Consider the following 19405-nt stretch of genomic DNA (forward strand, 5'->3'; position numbering starts at 1 on the left):
ATTCCCTTTTCTGCGACTTCACTAACAAATGACGTTTACACAGACATACACACTGTGCACATAGGTTTTAAAGCATGCAAAAATGAATTTCAGCCATAGACTCTTGGAATTCCAACAGTAAATGACATTTTTTGCCCAATATTTTAGAACCACATGGTCAGTTAGAAAAACAATTTTGCTAGCAAACAAAACTTTTCAGATTACAAAATGGAGAAACCATATTTCGATAAACTCCTATGGGATGCCATGTTGAGGGGGTGGCAGGAGGACACAAACACACTAAGAGAACATGTGGCATGGCATAATGGCATCTGAGCTGGTGCCTGTTAAACCCAATATCCACCACGTGGTCAATGTTAGAGAAAATAACTTTTATACTGTAGAGTTGAAGTAAACCCCATTTTTGAGGCAACAGCCATTTTGTTGACTGTTTAAACTATGAGTAACCCAGGCCACCAATTATCCTGGCTAGCAGAACAACCTTATTAGGGCCCAGCCGGTCAGGAAACTCCCTGCTTAACTCTAACCGCCTGGGAATGCTTAACTCTAACCGCCCCAGAATGTCTCTAGCCCTGAGCCAATCAGATTTGTACCCGTATCCTAATCTTGCTTAAATACCTGATTGCTGTAACTTTGTGGGTTTTTTTTTTTGCCTTTATAAACCCTGTGAAATTTCAGCTGGGGGCCTTCCTCCTAATCTCTGCTGCATTGGGGTATATAGGATGAGACTTGAGCTGCAGCCCGCCTGAATAAAGCCTTGCTTTTGCATTTCCAAACATCTGGCTCTTGGTGGTCTTCTTGGTGGTCGTCTCGCGACTTGGGCATAACAATATGTCTTTGCTGACAAAGCACATTGGTGGTCGAGCCTCAATTTCGAAGGCCTGTGAAAAGAGGCAGCTTTGCTAGCAAGGCACATTATCAGGATGGTATGACTTGGAGTTTTATAAAGTAAGCAAGCAAGCAGGCAGATGAGAGAGGGAGAAAAAGGAAAAGAGAGTAAGAGAGAAAGAGAGAGAGTCTGAATATAAGTGACTTCTGACCACTTACCATTGCAGTGGCAAAAGCTGTATTTGTGCAAGTATTTCAAGCAGGCCTCATTGCACTGTCAAGAGGCGTGCTAGAGGGCTGGGGATATAGCCTAGTGGCAAGAGTGCCTGCCTCGGATACACGAGGCCCTAGGTTCGATTCCCCAGCACCACATATACAGAAAACAGCCAGAAGCGGCGCTGTGGCTCAAGTGGCAGAGTGCTAGCCTTGAGCGGAAGAAGCCAGGGACAGTGCTCAGGCCCTGAGTCCAAGGCCCAGGACTGGCCAAAAAAAAAAAAAAAGAGGCGTGCTAGCAGTTTCCCAGCTTGGGTGTGACTGTGATGCAAAAACCCAGAAGGCACAGGAGGGAGACGGCCTGGTGAGTGAATGAGAGCTTACCGGGCAGAAGCAGTAGACAGAGCAGAGAACCAGAGCAGCAGCAGTTTCACTTACCAGGGTAGACAAGTGGTGTGGATGTGGATGTGGAGGCCAGCAATGGTATTGCTGATGCAATGGTGAAAAGTCCCACGTGGTGTCTTGCAGCAGTTCGGTTCGCGGAAGAAGGGCCGTCAAGACTGGGAATACACCCCAAAAAAGGAGAAAAATAGAGGGGAATTCTGCCTGTCCTGATTCTTAAGACCTTCCCTAGTCACGGCGCCATATATGTTAGGTTTTTAAAGTAGGTAGCTGGTAAAGGAGAATGCCAGCAGCTGCTGGCCCATGGCCAAAATGATGCATGACCGGAGAGAAGGTGACCCCAACCTAGCCCTGCCTTATCTAGGTCAGGATGGGGGTGTGGCCAGGTGGATTAGGATGTGACCTCAGGGAAAGGGGGGGGGGGTAACTGCCTCCAAGTCTGTTGGTTACCCAGGTAACTGGGTGGAGACTTAATGAGATAGGGGGCATCTACATGGAGCCTTCCAAGTGGACCTTACAACAAGTACCACTTGCAGGTGGTCATGGGGTAAAAATCATGGGGCAAAAATCACATGTACCACATGCAGGTGATAGTGCATGTGGTAGCTGAAGTGATGAACATAATTAATCTGTTGCTATGCTAGCTTTCAACAACAATAATGCTTGTAATGGAGTCTCCCTGCCAAGGGCGGGGATTCCTGGTTCCTCCAAGAGTCCCCCACTCTATCTCCAGCAAAAAGATGATAAAAGGATTGATTTATTGGCGAAGTAAAAAGCGAACCAACCAGCCAGGGTCACAGCCCAGACTCGGGCTGAAACTGTGACCATGAGTGGCTTTCCAGGCAGGGTTATAAAGGCAAACCTCACGTAGTCAAACCTGCCACACACAGGTGGCCAATGAGGTTAAAACACTTACAGAGCATGCCAGGTCACACACAGGTGGACAATGGAGTTACAGTCTGTCTCATAGTAACTGTTTGAACCAACCTATTATTTTAGTTAGACTTGGCGCATGGATTTGGCGGGGCTCACATGATGCAGGGGAATACGCCTACTCATGGGAGGGCACAGGTTTAACCTTGAACGTTCCTTGAACCTTCCACAACTCAGGTGGTCAAGCAGTTCACACAATCTTATAGTGAAGGGGAACTTCCCTGGATTCTGAGCAGACAGGGCACACTCCCAACCCTGAGGCTCAAGGGCAGAGGAGAGCTTAGTGAAGATGGAGTCAGCTTCTGCTCTCTTTAACAGAAATGACACCCTTCAACAGCCAATGATGCCACTGGCCAGATCTGACCTCCATATTACAATTCTGTTCTGTAGTGTTCAATGTAAAACTTGTTCTCTTACTGTTTTATAGTGTTCAATGTAAAACGTTTCTGAAGTTGGCCACTTCTGTAGTTACGTAGATTGTATTCACCCAACTATTTTGGACTTGTTTTGGCCTGTATTGATCACACCTGTAACCCCTACCCCTCACCCCAGAGTTTCATCCTGTTTTGCCACCTAGTTGTTAGATGATCTCCAGTGAAGATCAAGATGCCCTGACCTGTTGTGACTGACACCTTGGAAGTAACAAGCCCCTGTAGTTGACACCTATTGTGAAGCTAAAGGGAAAACTCCTGTAGTTTAGGGTATATAAGTAGCCTTCTGAAATGGCCAGGGACTGCATCTTGAGATTCTGAACTGCAGTCCTGGTGTGCCACAAGCAGACATACAGAAGCAGAATTGGCAGTTAGTGATTACAAATAATGATTGCCATTCAGGTAAACGCTGGTAAACAAAGCAATGAACCATTTACACAATCAAAATACTTTTTCTTTGCTTAATTCTTGGTTCTGAGTATAACTGGTATTTACTGAGTAACCCATTTAACTTCTTTACAACATGCACATGGAGTAACAATTATGCTTGTTCTCTCTCCTTCCTTTCTTTTGCAAGGGCCAAGCAGCTCTAGGTCAAGCTGCTTTTCACTTACTTGGGATAGCTCAGCTTCTTTAGCTAGGACTACAGGTGAATTTCTTGGTCTGGATGTCTCACTGAGGGGTTACAGTTAGATATGTCAGGTAATGAGTACATGTCACCACTGGGCTATTTAGAATAGGAGGGGACAGGTGTTACCATCAGGATTTCCCCATTCATGCTGAGGACCTAACTCAGGGCCTTATGTTATGTGGAACAAGTGCTCTGCTACTGATGGGTTTTAAAGATGATGGTAAAAGGATAAATTGGGGCCAATGAGGCCCCTTTCCTTCCCCTTCTTTCCATTCCACCACAAACACAGATATGACTTTCATTTAAAAGAAAAGTCAGTTGCTGGTGGCTTGTACTTGTAATCATAGCTAATCTGGAAGCTGGAATCTGAAGATCAAGTTGAAAACCAGCTGGGGGGAAAGAGTCTTACCTCCAATTAATGACCAAAAAAACTGAAGTGGAGCTGTGGCTCAAAGTGGTAGAGAGCTAGTCTTGAGTAAAAAAGCTCAGGGACAGTGACCAGGCCCTGAGGTCAAGTTCCAGGACTGGCACTCCCCACCAAAAAAAATAAAACCAGCCAGAAAAGAAAATGAAGGGGTTAGGAATGTGGCTTAGTGGCAGAGTGCTTGCCTAAGATGCATGAAGCCCTGGGTTTGATTCCTCAGTACCACAGAAACACAAAAAGCTGGAAGTGGAGCTGTGGCTCAAAGTGGTAGAGTGCTAGCCTTAAGCAAAAGAAGCTCAGGGACAGTGCCCAGGCCCTGAGTTCAAGCCCCAGGACTGGCGAAAGAAAGAAAGAAAGAAAGAGGAGAGAGAGAGAGAGAGAGAGAGAGAGAGAAAGAAAGAAAGAGAAAAAGAAGGAAAGGAAGGAAGAATGAAAAAGAAAAGGAGAAAAATGCTTGTTGGTGTTAGCATCTCCCCCACCTCAGGTCATCAGCTCCTCCCATTAACCTCCCAGATCCACCCATACCTAAACTCCCTTCCCTAGAGTTATAATGGGCCACTCCCACTCACCATTCCTACTTCCCCTTCAGAGCTATCTAAGTAAGCTACCACCTGGGTAAGGTGCAGAGGCCAGCCTGTGCTCCCTCTCCCATGGGAGATATGGCCCCACTGATAAACTTTCTTATAAACCTTCTCCTGTCTGTGACTATCTCTGCATGGTCCCCTGGGATGGCTGGGACATACTCTTTCACTTGGACCAGATGGCTTGCCCCCATAATCCTAGCTACTCTGGAAGCTGAAATCCAGAGGATCTTGATTCCAGGCCGGACTGAGCAGAAAAGCCGGAGACCCCACCTATTGTATAAGACCCAGTGCATCACCATCCTCTTCTTTCTTCTGAGTCCCCTCTCCCCTTCCTATTTCTAGATGGACTTCACTTAAGAGAACACAGATGTCTGGGGGAAGGAGAAAGAAGGAAACAGCCATGGAGACCAGCATTTTCTGGACTAGGAAACGGACCATTTTGGTCATCCGGTTTGGTATGGAGGTGGAAATTGGAAATCCTTCATTCACCTTGTGAAACTAGGTTACATTTTGCTGATGCCAGGCCAGCTGGCCCTGGAGAGATGTGTCACCATGGCAACCGGTCAGGTCACCTTGTTGTGACCCACCCGACCCAAGCTTGTTATGTCTAGACGCTCATGCTGAGGGTGGCAGCGTCCTAGGAATCAGAGACTCACACACCGGCCTGGTTGCTGGTTCATCTCGTTTTCTCTGACATCAGGGACCTTCCACACCAGGCATTCATATCCTTGGTCTGTGTTCTCCTGAGGCTGAGCGGCTTTTCTTCCCCAAGGCAGGAGCCCCCCACCCCCACCTCTACCCCCTATGACAGCAAATCCTTCGCACCACTTAGATTTAGTTAGAACACAATGACAGATGATTAGTTTACACACCAAGGCTCAGAAACAACTCAGCAAATTGGCCCCATCCCAAAGGCCCTCCTCCGCCTGTACACACATTCACACAGGAGTTGCACAAATTCACACAGGAGCTGGCCTCGAACTCAGACGCATTGCCTGCTGGGGCTGGGGCAGCCAGCTCCTGAGCTGTTTCCCTAGTAAAGTGAGCGGATGGATTCCAGCTCTCTCTCTCTCTCTCTCTTTCTTTTTTTTTTTTTTGTTTGATTTTTGTTTGTTTGTTTGTTTTTTTGGCCAGTCCTAGGCCGTGAACTCAGGGCCTGAGCACTGTCCCTGGCTTCTTTTTTGCTCAAGGCTAGCACTCTGCCACTTGAGCCACAGCGCCACTTCTGGCCATTTTCTGTATATGTGGTGCTGAGGAATCGAACCCAGGGCCTCATGTATACGAGGCAAGCATTCTTGCCACTAGGCCATACTCCCAGCCCTCTCTCTCTCTTTCTTTCTCCTTCTTTTCTTCCTTCCTCCCTCCCTCCCTCCCTCCCTCCTTTCCTTTCTTCCTTTCTTCCTTTCTTTACTATCCTGTGACCTTTCAAGAGAGATTTTTGATTGTTCATTAGGGCTCCAACCAGAGAATAAGACATAAAGGCAAGTAAATTCATCTTTAAATCAGGCCCCATGGTGATTGGTGTTTTGTTCTATTGAGGTTTGGTCATAGGGAAGATGGAAACCATGGCTTGTGCTGGGTGTGGTGATTCAGTTTGTAATCCTAGTATTTGGGAGGCTGAAGCAGGGAGACAGGGAGTTTGAGGCCAGTTTAAGCTACACAAAGACTGTGGGAAGGAAAGGAAGGAGGAAGGAAGGAAAGGAGGAAAGAAGGAAGGAAGGGAAGGAGGGAGGAAAGAAGGAAGGAAAGGAAGAAGGAAGGGAGGGAGGAAGGGAGGGGAGAGGAGGAAGGCTGGTTACAGTAAGGTAAATTAATTTTTGCTGAGTCTCCTTCATACATTCTTTTTCTTGTTCCTTTGAGGGTGACCAAGAAACAGCTGACATATGATCAGACTTTACATTAGGTTGTCTTTGCCTTTTATTTTCTATTCCAAATCCCTTCTTGTGCTATTGGGCATCAGAGGGGCTGACCAGTGGCCAAGAGATAAAGCTGTTTGCTTCTTTTGGTGAACAACTAATTTGCTCAGTTAATAAATTGAAAAATGAACAACCAAATCCTAAAAGTTCAACCAATGAGCCAATCTGATCTTACTTGGTCTCCATATAAAGCCATGGAAACAAAGTCAACTATGGAGCGAAGAATCTTGGTCTTATTCACAGCCTGTGAGACAAGGTGAGCTTTCATGGCCCCAGGGCAATGGCACCATAAAAAAATCACTGGAGCCACCAAGCCTCTGGCCCCTCAGCATTGGTGGGTGAGTGGCCATCAGGCCTGCTGTGGTGATGTGGATGAACAGATGGGCGCACACCCCCTCTGGCATGTGTGTGTGTGTGTGTGTGTGTGTGTGTGTGTGGATGGAGGGAGGGTGAGCTGTCTGGGAAAGCCCTTCACCAGGAAGATGACACTGCATTATTAGCATAAACCTATTGATCTGGCTGATTAGAAAGTCTTTCAAGTCACTGGAGTAATTAGCACAATTTGCGGAGTAGCAGTTATCAGCTTCATTGCCTAATTAACAATGTAAATATCCTCCATATGACATTTGATAATCATGATCAGACCCTCTAGCTTGGGCCCTGTTCACTGCTGATTCCTAACCAGGTGTGACATGGTGGCCTCTCTCCATGCCAGACACCCATGCCACATGGCCATCCTGGATGCCCCCATCTCCTCCTTTATGTCCTCCTACAGGTCTGCTCTGTGTTGAAGTCCACAGCCCGAAACCCACAGCCTGCCCATTGAAATGCCAATTAAAAGTACTTAATTAGATGTGAAAGGGGCTTTCTGTCATGTTCTGGATGCTGAACTATTTTTTATTTATGTGCTTAGCAGGATAAGTCATCTTAAATTAGCATCACATTTCTTCCTCTGAAGAGCATGTGAGAAATGAGGCCATTAAGAGGAGAGGGTTTAACACAATATTTGTGTACACTAGTCATGGGTGCAAAAGAATCATCCCCAATGCATATGTTGCTTTGGCAAGCAGGGTTAGTCTCCTTTTTGATCTTATTTCCTTATTGTTTCTGGTGGAATTGCTTTTTGTCATAGATTATTTGGCCTGCCTCATCAAACATAGAGCAGGGAACTGGATTGTTAAGATTTGTGTACTTCAAGCTCATCTATTTGCAGTATCAGCACCCTACGTAAGATGTTTGCTTCATGTCAGGTTCTAAAGGGCTGGGAATATAGCTCAGTGGTAGAGCACTTGCTTAGCAGTGTGGGGCTTTGAGAAGCATACACACAGAAACAGAGAGACAGAGCAAGGAAGAAACACAGAGAGAAACAGAGAGATGACAAGGGGGAAAAGAGGACAAGGAAGAAAAGAAGAGAAGGAAGGAAGCAAGGTGGCTCACACCTGTAATCCTAGCCACTCAGAAGGCTGAGATCTGAGGATCACAATTACAATACAGTCAGAACAGGAAAGTCTGTGTGACTCTTATCACCAATTAACCACCAGAAAAATCAGAAGTAGAGCTATGGCTCAAGTGGTAGAGTGTGCTAGCAAGCCTTGAGCTGAAGAGCTCAGGGACAATACCCAGGCCCAGAGTTCAAGCCTGATGACCAACAAAAGAAGAAGGAGGAGGGGGAGGGGAGGGGGAGGGGGAGGAGGAGGAGGAGGAGGGGGAGGGGGAGGGGGAGGGGGGAGGAGGAGGAGGAGGACAGGAGAGGAGAGGAGAGAGAAGGGAATTCCAAATAGCATATATACAAATCTTTCCTGGGGGTGCATTTCCCCCCTTCCTGTTGAGCCCCCAACGCTTTCCATTGCTACAGTTGTTTCTCCAGTTGGTAGATTACTTACTCCTGGTCCTTGGTTTCCACTAATTGTATAGTAGGCAATGCAATTACACTTGTGCAGAGTGAGAGAAAAGCAAAAAGAAAGGAAAAGGAACTTACAGATACAAACTAGTGTACATTACATTGGTAAAAGATAGGAAAGGCAAAAGATGAATTCCAGAGGAATTTGCCATGGGTTTTAATTAACCATCTTGTCCTTATTCCCCATTATCATTGATTTGTGTGATAAGTGCCAATTATATGTGTCATAAGTATACTCCTTTTTGTTGAAGACAAGAGATCTTATGTGTGATGCAAATAAGAGTTCTCAGAATGCTAATTTTGTAATGAGCCAATGCATTCTTCAAGGAGTTTATAATCTAGAAGGGGAATAAAACATGTGCATAAATAATTACCATGCAAAGTAGGAATCTGGCATGTCATGAGACAACACAGAAAGAATTATGACCAGAAAAAGAGGGTGGGGAAATAAATTATAGTTAAGAGATTCAGTAAGGCCGGCTTGAAGGTTGGGGAAATTTGGCATTAAAATACATGGAGAATATCTGGTGAGGTTTCAGATGAAAGGAAGAGCAGAAGTGAAGGATTGATTCCTGCCCTATTCCTCAAGGTCAAGCAAGACACCAAGCTACATGAACAGGCTTGCCCACATGCCTGTCTGCAGGTAGGTTATTCCAATCTGGGCCTGGCCAAGGACATCCCTCAGGGACCCAAGAGACCATAACCCATTTTCTTTGTTTTCTTTTGTTTTGTTTTTGCCAGCCATGGGGCTTGAACTCAGGGCCTGAGCACTGTCCCTGGCTTCTTTTTGCTCAAGGCTAGCACTTTACCCCTTGAGCCACAGCGCCACTTCTGGCTTTTTCTATATATGTGGTGCTGAGGAATCGAACCCAGGGCTTCATGTATACAAGACAAGCACTTTAACACTAGGCCATATTCCCAGCCCCCCATAACCCATTTTTGATTTTCTACTTCCTTGTTAAACCTGATGTAAGCCAACCCCAAAATCTAGTACCCTGTACAACCTCCAATCTCATAGGCAGGTCTGTGCCCCTAGCTGTTCCTTAAACAGTCCTGGCCTGTTGAGGATCCAGTCTGGCCTATCTATTCCTTTAACATTCTCATTCTCCTAACAAGAAGAAAACAAGGACGTGTGATCATAAGAAATTAATTGTGGGCTGGGAATGTGGCTTACCACTAAGCCACTCTACTCCACTAGAGTGCTTGCCTAGCATATATGAAGCCATGTGTTCAATTCCTCAGTACCACATAAACACCCCACAAAAAACAGAAGTAGCACTGTGGCGCAAGTGGTAGAGTGATAGCCTTGGGCAAAAGAAGCTCAGGGACAGTGCCAAGGACAGAGAGAAAGAAAGAAAGAAAGAAAGAAAGAAAGAAAGAAGAAGAAAGAAAGAAAGAAAGAAAGAAAGAAAGAAAGAAAGAGAAAGAAAGGAAGGAAGGAAGGAAGGAAGGAAGGAAGGAAGGAAGGAAGGAAGGAAGGAAGGCTGAGAATATGGCCTAATGGCAAGAGTTCTTGCCTTGTATACATGAAGCCCTGGGTTCGATTCCCCAGCACCACATATATAGAAAACAGCCAGAAGTGGCGCTGTGGCTCAAGTGGCAGAGTGCTAGCCTTGAGCAAAGAGAAGCCAGGGACAGTGCTCAGGCCCTGAGTCCAAGGCCCAGGACTGGCAAAAAAAAAAAAAGAAAAGAAAAGAAAAGAAAGAAAGAAAGAGTGGCTGAGATCTCAGGATCATGGTTCAAAGCCTTCCTAGGGAAGGAAAGTTGGTGAGATTCTTATTCCAATTAACCATCAGAAAGCCAGAAATGGAGCTGTGGGTCAAGTAGTAGAGCAACAGCCTTAAGTAAAAAGCTCGGGGACAGTACCCTGGCCCTGAGTTCAAGCCCCAGTACACACACACACACACACACACACACACACACACACACACGCACACACACACACACAGCCCTCCAAACCCAAAACTTTTATTTGTGGACATTGAGGTTTATATTGTATATGGTTTTCAATTATCACAGTCTGTTTTTACTACTATATTATGGACTAGGCAGGGCTGGAAACTGTAACCATCTCACTGTCTAGTGCTTCTTCTATTGCTGTGAGTACGGCCTAGTGGTAGAGTGCTTTCCTCAAATACATGAAGCCCTGGGTTCGATTCTTCAACACCACATAAACAGAAAAAGCCAAAAGTGGCACTGTGGCTCAAGAGGTATAGTGCTAGCCTTGAGCAGAAAGAAGCCAGGGACAGCGCTCAGGCCTTGAGTTCAAGCCCCAGGACTGGCAAAAACAAAACAAAACAAAATGTACAGGCCTATGATCTGGGCTACCCGAGGAAATCATAGTCTGTTAGCCGGTCCCCAAGTCCCCACAAAAAGTGAGACTCTACCTAAAAATAACTAAAAGCAAAAAAAAAGAAAAAGGGCTTGGAGTATGATTCAAGTGGTAAGTACCTGCCTAGCAAGGCCCTGAGTTCAAAACTGAAGTCACACACACACACACACACACACACACACACACATACACACACACACACTTTCTCTCTCTCAAAACAACCCAACAACACCATTAAGTAAGATGTACTTTTAAACAAATTAAGAATGACATTTTTTATGCTAGAATAATATTTGTCACCTCCTTGATCTTCTCTGATTGCTCCCCTCTTATCCAGAGAGTCTTCATTTTTTTGTTTTGTTTTGTTTTAACAAGAGCTACACTGACCACAAAGTTTGAAAAAGGAAGGTGCAGTTAGTTGACCCAATCACTGTTGAGAAGCGAAGGAAGGGAGGGATGAGTTAGAGTTTGGATATGAACGATTCCCCCAAAAACGCTCCTGTAGGCTGGATGCCTGTGGCTGGTGTTTAGCTACTCAGGAAGCTGAGATCTGAGGATTACAGTTCAAAGCCAGCTGGGACAGTAAAGTCTGTGAGACTCTCATCTCCAATTAACCACCAAAGAGCCAGAAGTAGAGCTGTGGCTCAAGTGCTAAGACTGCCAGCCTTGAGTAAAAAAGCTCAGAGACAGGGACAGCACCCAGGCCCTGAGTGCAAGCCCCAGTACTGGAATAAAATATAAAAGTTTTTTAAAGGCTCATGTAGCTTGGCGCCAGTGGCTCATACCTGTAATCCTAGCTATTGAGGCTGAGATCTGAGAACTGCAGTTCAAAGCCAGCCAGGGCAGGAAAGTCTATGAGACTCTTATATCCAATTAACCACCAGAAAACCAGAAGTGGCACTGTGGCTCAAGTGGTAGAGCACTAGCCTTGAGCAGAAGAGCTCTGGGACAGTACCCAGGCCCAGAGTACAAGGACCACAACCAGCGAAAAAAGGGGCTCATGTATTGAATACTTGGCTCCCAGCTGGCAGCACTGTTTTGAGAGGTGGTAGAAACTTCAGGAGAAGGGACTTCACTGGAGGAAGTAGGTTCCTGGGGATGTGCCTTTGCAGCCCGTCCCTCACCCCTTCCTCTCTTTGCTCTTGCCCACCATGAAGTGAGGAGCTTCTTGTTGCGTACTCCTTTGACCTCACCGTGGCCCCAGGACCAACATCATATATGGTAAATTATCAGAGAAGCCACAATTTGAAGGATCAAATCTTGGAGTCTTTATTAGAGCGTTAACAGTCTGTAGGCAGCCAGTTGTTACAAAGGCCTATAGGCCACAAATACCCTTAACACTGTCAGGAAACAGGTAAGAGAAGAAAAAAATGAACAAAAAAATACCAACAAACCAATTCAACTCCAATGAAGAGCTGACTTTGGACACTAAGGTGACCAGAGATGAGCCAGGACACAGGATGCAAAGATGGAGACATGTGGCATGGCGTAATGGTGCCTGAGCTGGCCTGACCCTAAATAGGGTCAGGTCAGGGGGCAGGGTCATAGGAAGCTCCCAGTCCCAGGTACTTGACTGACATGTTCAGTAACCTATAGGCCAAGGGGCCATCCCTGTTTCCAGGGACTCGGGAACACCTATCACCTGGGGATGGGACTTCTCTTCCTCTAGGAATTCAGGCACATCCATCAAGACAAGATGCCAGATAGTACAACTTATCGTGTGGCCAATGATGGCACTGGACAGACCTGACCTTCTTACTACCAGCAGAGCCCAGAGCTATGTGCCCAAACCCCTGAAACTGAGCTAAAACAAAGCTTTTCCTCTTTTAAGTTGTTTATGTCAAGTATTTTGCCACAGCAACAGGAATTCTAACATGGATAAAATAACATGGAAGCCAGCAAGGAAGGGGTCATTGATTGCTTTGTATTGGCTGAAGAATGAATGGGAGAATAGAAAGCTTGCTTGGCTGGCACTCTACCCCTTAAACCATGTTTCCAGCCTGGGCTTTTTGTTGGATATTGTAGACTGTTCTGCCTGGGCTAGCCTTGAACTGAGGTCCTCTGGATCTCAGCTTCTTGAGTAACTAGGATTACACTGTCACTGCCACCACCCCTTTCTCTCCCTCTTTTTTTTTTTCCTTTCTCTGCCCCTAGGATGCCACACATATACAACTATCACATATATTTTTTATTTATTCTGTTTTCCCAGAACCTTGAAGGCTGGGTTGGTACCTGATAGGCATTCTGTACACATTTATTGAATGAATGCATGGAAGTTTGGCTATGATGGGAAGATTGAAATCTAGCTGGTGGAGATTATGAAACAATGGGGGATGCCTGGGATTTTCCTCCCCTCATTTGTTTTTGAACCCTCACCTAGTGCTTGTCAAACTTTAATGTGCCTGGAAACCATCTGGGGATCTTGTTAAAATGTTGATTCTGAGTGAGCAGGTCTGGGTGGGAGCAGATGCATTTCTAACAAGCTCCCAGGTGAGGCCCTGGTCACTGGTCCATGAATCACATTTAGATCAGCAAGGCTCTAGACCACTTGGTATGTTGCTTAGAATGAGCAGGTGGAGAGACAGAAGCTAATGAAGTAGAAGAGAGAGGTAACCATTAAAGCACATTGAGTTTTCCCAAGGCACAAATAAACTTCCCTCCATGTAACAGGAGAGAAGGGGTGAAGACCCAAAAGTTCTTGCCTGATAATGTTTATTTTTTCCATGAGATTTCCACTGAGAGGGAGGAAGGAAGTGATGGGTGGGAGTCCAAAGACACAGTCATTTTCTTCTCAGGAAATAACCAGAATGCCTTTGAGGTTTGGGTCATAAATTTAAAAGAATACCTCATCAAGTCTGTCTAATTTTCTCAGTATTATCTGCTTGGGGGCAGGTTGGAGGAGGAGAAGCTAGAGAGGGTGGCAGAGGAACCAGGGTTTGAGAACTTTGGTGAGGGAATGATTTTAATGTGATACAGGAAGTGAGCAAAATGCAGTTGCTTGACCCTGCTTTCAAGGGGTTCCAATGAGGAGAGAGATGAGTGATATAATCATTTACAAAGGCATGTCCATAAACATCCACATGCATTATATATTTATACAACTAGCAGGTCTTGTAGTGAGCTGGCAGGATAGAGGTACTAGGGAGTTAGTGCCCCCGAGGCATCATTCAACCTGTAACTTAGGAGAATCTTGCATAAATATCCCTGGGAGTAACTGAGAAGTAAGTTACACATTGGTTCCCCAGGATGGGGGAAATGAAACTCAGTTGCTTCTCTCCCAGCCTCACTTTCTCAATCACTTACTGGGTGTTTTCTAGGGTCTCCTTCCAAATAAATGGGTTGCTCTCAAATTGTCGCTTCCAGGTCTTCTTCTGGGTGATTCTAAACTTGAGGAAACAAGGAAATTAAAATGAAGAAAGATTAGGTCAGGGGCACTGGTGGCTCACACCTGTATCCTAGGGACTCAGAAGGCTGAGATCTGAAGATCACATTTCAAAGCCAGCCTGGGGAAAGCCCATGAGCTAAAGAGTAGACAAAGAGGTAGCTTTTGAACACCAGTGAGGGGGTGCCTCCAGCCAAAGCTAGAGACTCACTTTTTGCTTATAATCTGAAGGACTGAAAGAGTGCTAGGATTGACTAGTGGAGGTGATTTGAAAATAACGAATGATGGGACAAATGGTGGGAAATAAGGTCACGGTTGGAGGCAAGGGAAGGAGTGAGCTGAATGTCTGCTCAAGGTCCAATCTGGGAGTGAATTTTGTTCTGGCGCCTCCATATCTAGTCTGAGAGAGAGGGTAAAGTGGGAGTGTTAATGAATCAAGAAGCTGTTTAGGGGGCCTCCAGATAAGAACACCTGGCCATTTTGGACCTAACTAGCATCTAGGCCCCTAGTTTAAGCCTCAGTACTGTCATAAGATAAAATGAAATAAAATAAATAAACAGGATCAGACATTAAAACCAAGGAAGTTAAAAACTGAAAACCCAAAAGGAGCTCCGCCCCACCACATCTGATTTTAGATGTTAAGTGACAAGAAGAGACATAAAGGGGCTGTCTGTAGCCACCTTCTCCTTTTAGATGTTCTAACAGCTGTAAACTCCTTACAACAAGGAAAGACAGAAACTTGGAAGGTAGGCTTATTATCCTAGTGCTTCCATGTTTGAGAACAGTGAACAGCATTCACCTGACCCACCCTTAGAACCATTGTGTAAGGATTAGGAGTGGCTAATGACCACATAAACTCTCCCCCTCAGAAAGGATCAAGGCTACAGATGACAGCTACCATTTGAGTCTTTAACTCCCGTTTCCTGTGGGAGGAAGTGAGAAGCCATTAAGAGGTCTAAAGCACCCAATTTGTAATACTGCCGATTAGACCAGCCTCTCACAACATACATGGAAAAGGGTGGGAGGAAGCCCAGGTGGGAGGGTTAGGAGGTCAGGCCTCTGGAATGACCCAGGACTTTGGGTGGAATTTCTCACACATAGAGAAAGGAGTCTCTACAAATGTTTGCTGACATGGAAGGTAACTATTAACAAGATACTTGATTGACCAGAACACTCTATTTCCTGGTCAAATCAAATCATGCTTTCCTTTCATGAATGCTGTCCTGTTCCCCTCCCCCCCCCCCCCCCCATCCATACCAGCTGCTTCTCTATCAGCCCTTTCTCTTGGGACTGCAGCAACTGGATAAATTCCTTCTTTCCTGGTTCTCTGCTTCTCTCCTAGTTTTTCTTTCTCCTCCGTCTATCTGTGTTCTTCTCTCTTATCCTCCAATTAATCCTAATCCGGTAAAATGATTGCTTTTTATTGTCTCCTTTTTTATTAGCTATGGCATGTGTACTAGGGTTTGAACTCAGACCTTGGGCACTGTCTTTTAGATTTTTTTTTTTTTTTTTTTTTTTGCTCAATGTCAGCACTCTATCCCTGGAATCATAGCTCCTCCACTTTCAGATTTATTTATTTATTTATGTGGTTAATTAGAGATAAGAATCTCATGGACTAGGGCTGGGGATATGGCCTAGTGGACTTTTCTGCCTGGGCTGGCTTTGAACTTTAATTCTCATATCTCAGCATCTTGAGTAGCTAGGATTACAGGCATGAACCACCAGCTCCAGCTAAACAAGATAATTTAAAAGACAAACTATCAAAATGCAAAACTATCAAACATGTAAAAACTATCAAAATGCAAAAGTGCTCCCATGCACTTTTACTCCTTTGGTAAAATCACCATATACACATCAGCATAAACTAGATTTTTTTTTGGTGGGTGGGGGTGGGGGTACAGGATCTTACAATGTAGCCCAGGATGACACTATACTTTTTTTTTCTTTCAGTCCCCTGATTTTTTTTTTTTGCCAGTCCTGGGACTTGGACTCAGGGCCTGAGCACTGTCCCTCGCTTCTTTTTGCTCAAGGCTAGCACTCTACCTTTTGAGCCACAAGGCCACTTCTGGCTTTTTCTGTTTATGTGGTGCTGAGGAATTGAACCCAGGGCTTCATGCATGCTAGGCAAGCACTCTACTGCTAAGCCACATTCCCAGCTCCAGTCCCTGATTTTTTTTTTTTTTTTTTGCCAGTCCTGGGGCTTGAACTCAGGGTCTGGCCACTATCCCTGAGCTTCTTTTGCTCAAGGTTAGCACTCTACCACTTGAGCCACAGTACCACTTCCAACCTTTTCTGTTTATGTGGTGCTGAGGAATCAAACCCAGGGGGTTCATGCATGCTAGGTAAGCACTCTACCACTAGGCCACATTCCCAGCCCCAGGTCCCTGAGTTTTGTTTGTTTGTTTGTTTTGTTTTTGGCCAGTCCTGGGCCTTGGACTCAGGGCCTGAGCACTGTCCCTGGCTTTTTTTTGCTCAAGGCTAGCACTCTGCCACTTGAGCCACAGCGCCACTTCTGGCCATTTTCTGTATATATGGTGCTGAGGAATTGAACCCAGGGCCTCATGTATACGAGGCAAGCACTCTTGCCACTAGGCCATATTCCCAGCCCCTGGGTCCCTGAGTTTTATCTCAGTGCTTTGCACTTCCTTTGCTTTCTTGGTTTTCTTGCTCATGGCTGGCATTCTGCCACTTGAGTTACACCTCTACTTCTGGCTTTTTGGTAGTAAATTGGAGGTAAGAGTTTGCCTGGGCTGGCCTCCAACCACAATCTTCAGATTTCAGCTTCCTGAATAGGTAGGATTACAGGTGTGATCTACTGCTGCCTAGTGTGTGTTACTTACAATCTTACATCAGGAGATATTGAACTTTTTTTTTTTTGCCATTCCTGAGGCTTGAACTCAGAGCATGGGCACTGTCCCTGAGCTTCTTTTGCTCAAGGCTAGCACTCTACCACTTGAGCCACAGCACCACTTCTGGCTTTTTCTGTTTATGTGGTACTGAGGAATTGAACCCAGGGCTTCATGCATGCTTGGGAAGCACTCTACCACTAAGCCTCATTCCCAGTACCCAGGAAGGATGATTTGTTGCTTCATTTCCACTTCCCTCCTTGGGAGACCAAAATAAAGTAAACTTAGTGGGGTTAGGGCAGGGCAGAACCACATTCCCAGCCCCTTGAATGTATTTTCTGGAGACAAAAAAGGCAAAGCTGATATTCAGAGATGACATAGACCTGATCACCAATGTGGCCACACAAGTGGCTGCTGTCAGTGAATCACTGCAGAAGGCACCAGAAACACAAAATAATACCTACCAATCAGCAAGATTTGATTTATGATGATTCAGAAAGTAACATGAGATGGAACACCAGAGAGGCTAAAAATCCAGCCTGGAAATTACTCGCCAAATGTGCGTCGTAAATAGTCACAATTGTACCCTTTTCCTTTTCCTCCTTTTTTATTTAAAAAAAAAATCTTAAAACCCTTGCTCATCCCCTTCTTCCACCCAACAATTAGAGAAGAAAAGACACTAGATGTCAGAGATTTCACATAACCTTTTACACCCAATATTTTCATTGTCTTCAGTGGTTGGTGTAGGGTTATGTTTTGCACCACCCTGGGGTGAAGATCTGTTCATGGGGTTTCCATTTTTGCCTGGGTGCCCTCTTTTGGCACATTTCCTTGTCACTCCTTGTGCCCCTCACCCTGTGTTCTGGCAGGGTTTGAGACATGCAAATTACAAACTGGTAAATAGCAACTTTGCATATTTTGAATAGAAGAAAACAACATTGTAGGGCTCATTGGGTTCTCTGAGAAATGGAAGATAATGGGGAGAGAGAGTCAAGGCTGATCGAAGGTCTGAAGTATTTTCTTCAAAGTGTTTATTACGCTTATTAAATCTATTGTAGACTGATGCATTAATTTGAATTATTTACATGGTCAACCTTTGAGACAATAACCTGATTTAATCAGAGCATGCAACCATTTGCATTTTCATTTCTTTTGAAATCTGCAAACAGGTTTAAACTGGAAACACCTGGACTTCTTCCATCTTTACTACAAAGACTGGTTATAAACCTGCCCTTGTCAGACTGAACAACATGTGGCAGAAATCAAGAGAGAATGTAGCTATGTATTTCTTAGGGAAATTGATAAATTTCCTTGTGAGAACATGTCCCTTAGATAAGCCAACCCTTGGGGGACAAATTTCCTCAGCAAAAATCTTTAAAATTCTGTTTATTTGTAAATATCACACACTAACCTGAGGGTTTACCATTCACACTGCCACACACAGTGTAAAGAAAGATGACAGGTAAGAATGGCTGGGTTTAAAGATAAATGAGCCTGAATGTTTGGATCCATAGAAATTCTTTAGTTTTACTTTTGAAGCCATAGGAATTTAGGATTGCTCCAAGTTAAAAGTATCACAATTCAATTGATTTTTTTAATGTAAATTTCCACTTTGATTTTTTTTGGGGGGGGGAGGGACTAGAGACCATTGTCCAATCCATCTCTGTTAATGATTTTCTTCTTATTGCATGTTTAGCTTCTTCTGTTTAAGGCTAGCACAATACCGTGTGTGTTACTTATAATCTTATATCGGAGATATTGAACTTTTTTTTTTTTTCCAGTCCTGGGGCTTGAACTCAGGGCATGGGCACTGTCCCTGAGCTTCTTTTGCTCAAGGCTACCACTCTGCCACTTGAGCCACAGTGCCACTTCTGGCTTTTTCTGTTTATGTGGTACTGAGGAATCGAACTTAGGGCTTCATGCAATCTACCATTAAGCCACATTCCCAGCCCTATAAGGAATTTTTGTAAAACGTAAAATTGCATGAAGCAGTCCATGTGATGGTGAGGGAGGAGAGCCTTTCTGAGGTAAAGAGCACAGCTTTCATTTAGAATATTTTATGAGCAACCTAGGAACAAAAGGGAGATGGAACTAGAAAAAAGATTGTGGAATTTCTTGAACATATTATGTGCCCATACCTGGTGGTGTTGCTGTAGACTACTTCTAGAAGGGCTCTAAAAGCATAACGATTTATTGATTGGTTCTGTACTCAGGATTGGACCCCTGATTATGTACGTGTAAATAAGATGACTGATTTGTGAGAGAACAATCAGATAATCCTGATGCCTTTGACTCAAGTCTATATATTGAAAAGGAATGGAAGCAATTATCTGGATATTTCAGGGGTGGTTCCCCCACCCCTACTGATGGTTTGAAGACAGTCTAGTATTTTATATGAGGGAAAGAGGTGAGGGTAGAAATTCTAGAGTTGGGGTGGGGGTGGGGGGGGTAATACAGAAAAAAAAAAAAGAAGTTAAAACAAAATAAAATCCCTGCTTTCCCTTGGAATAAGAGGCTGAAGTGCTACCAGGGAGAAATGTTTAACAAGAAAAGAAAAGGAAGGAGGGAGGAGGGAGGGAGGGA

This window comes from Perognathus longimembris, chromosome 17 (genome assembly GCF_023159225.1).
Source record: "Perognathus longimembris pacificus isolate PPM17 chromosome 17, ASM2315922v1, whole genome shotgun sequence".
Lineage (NCBI taxonomy): Eukaryota > Metazoa > Chordata > Mammalia > Rodentia > Heteromyidae > Perognathus > Perognathus longimembris.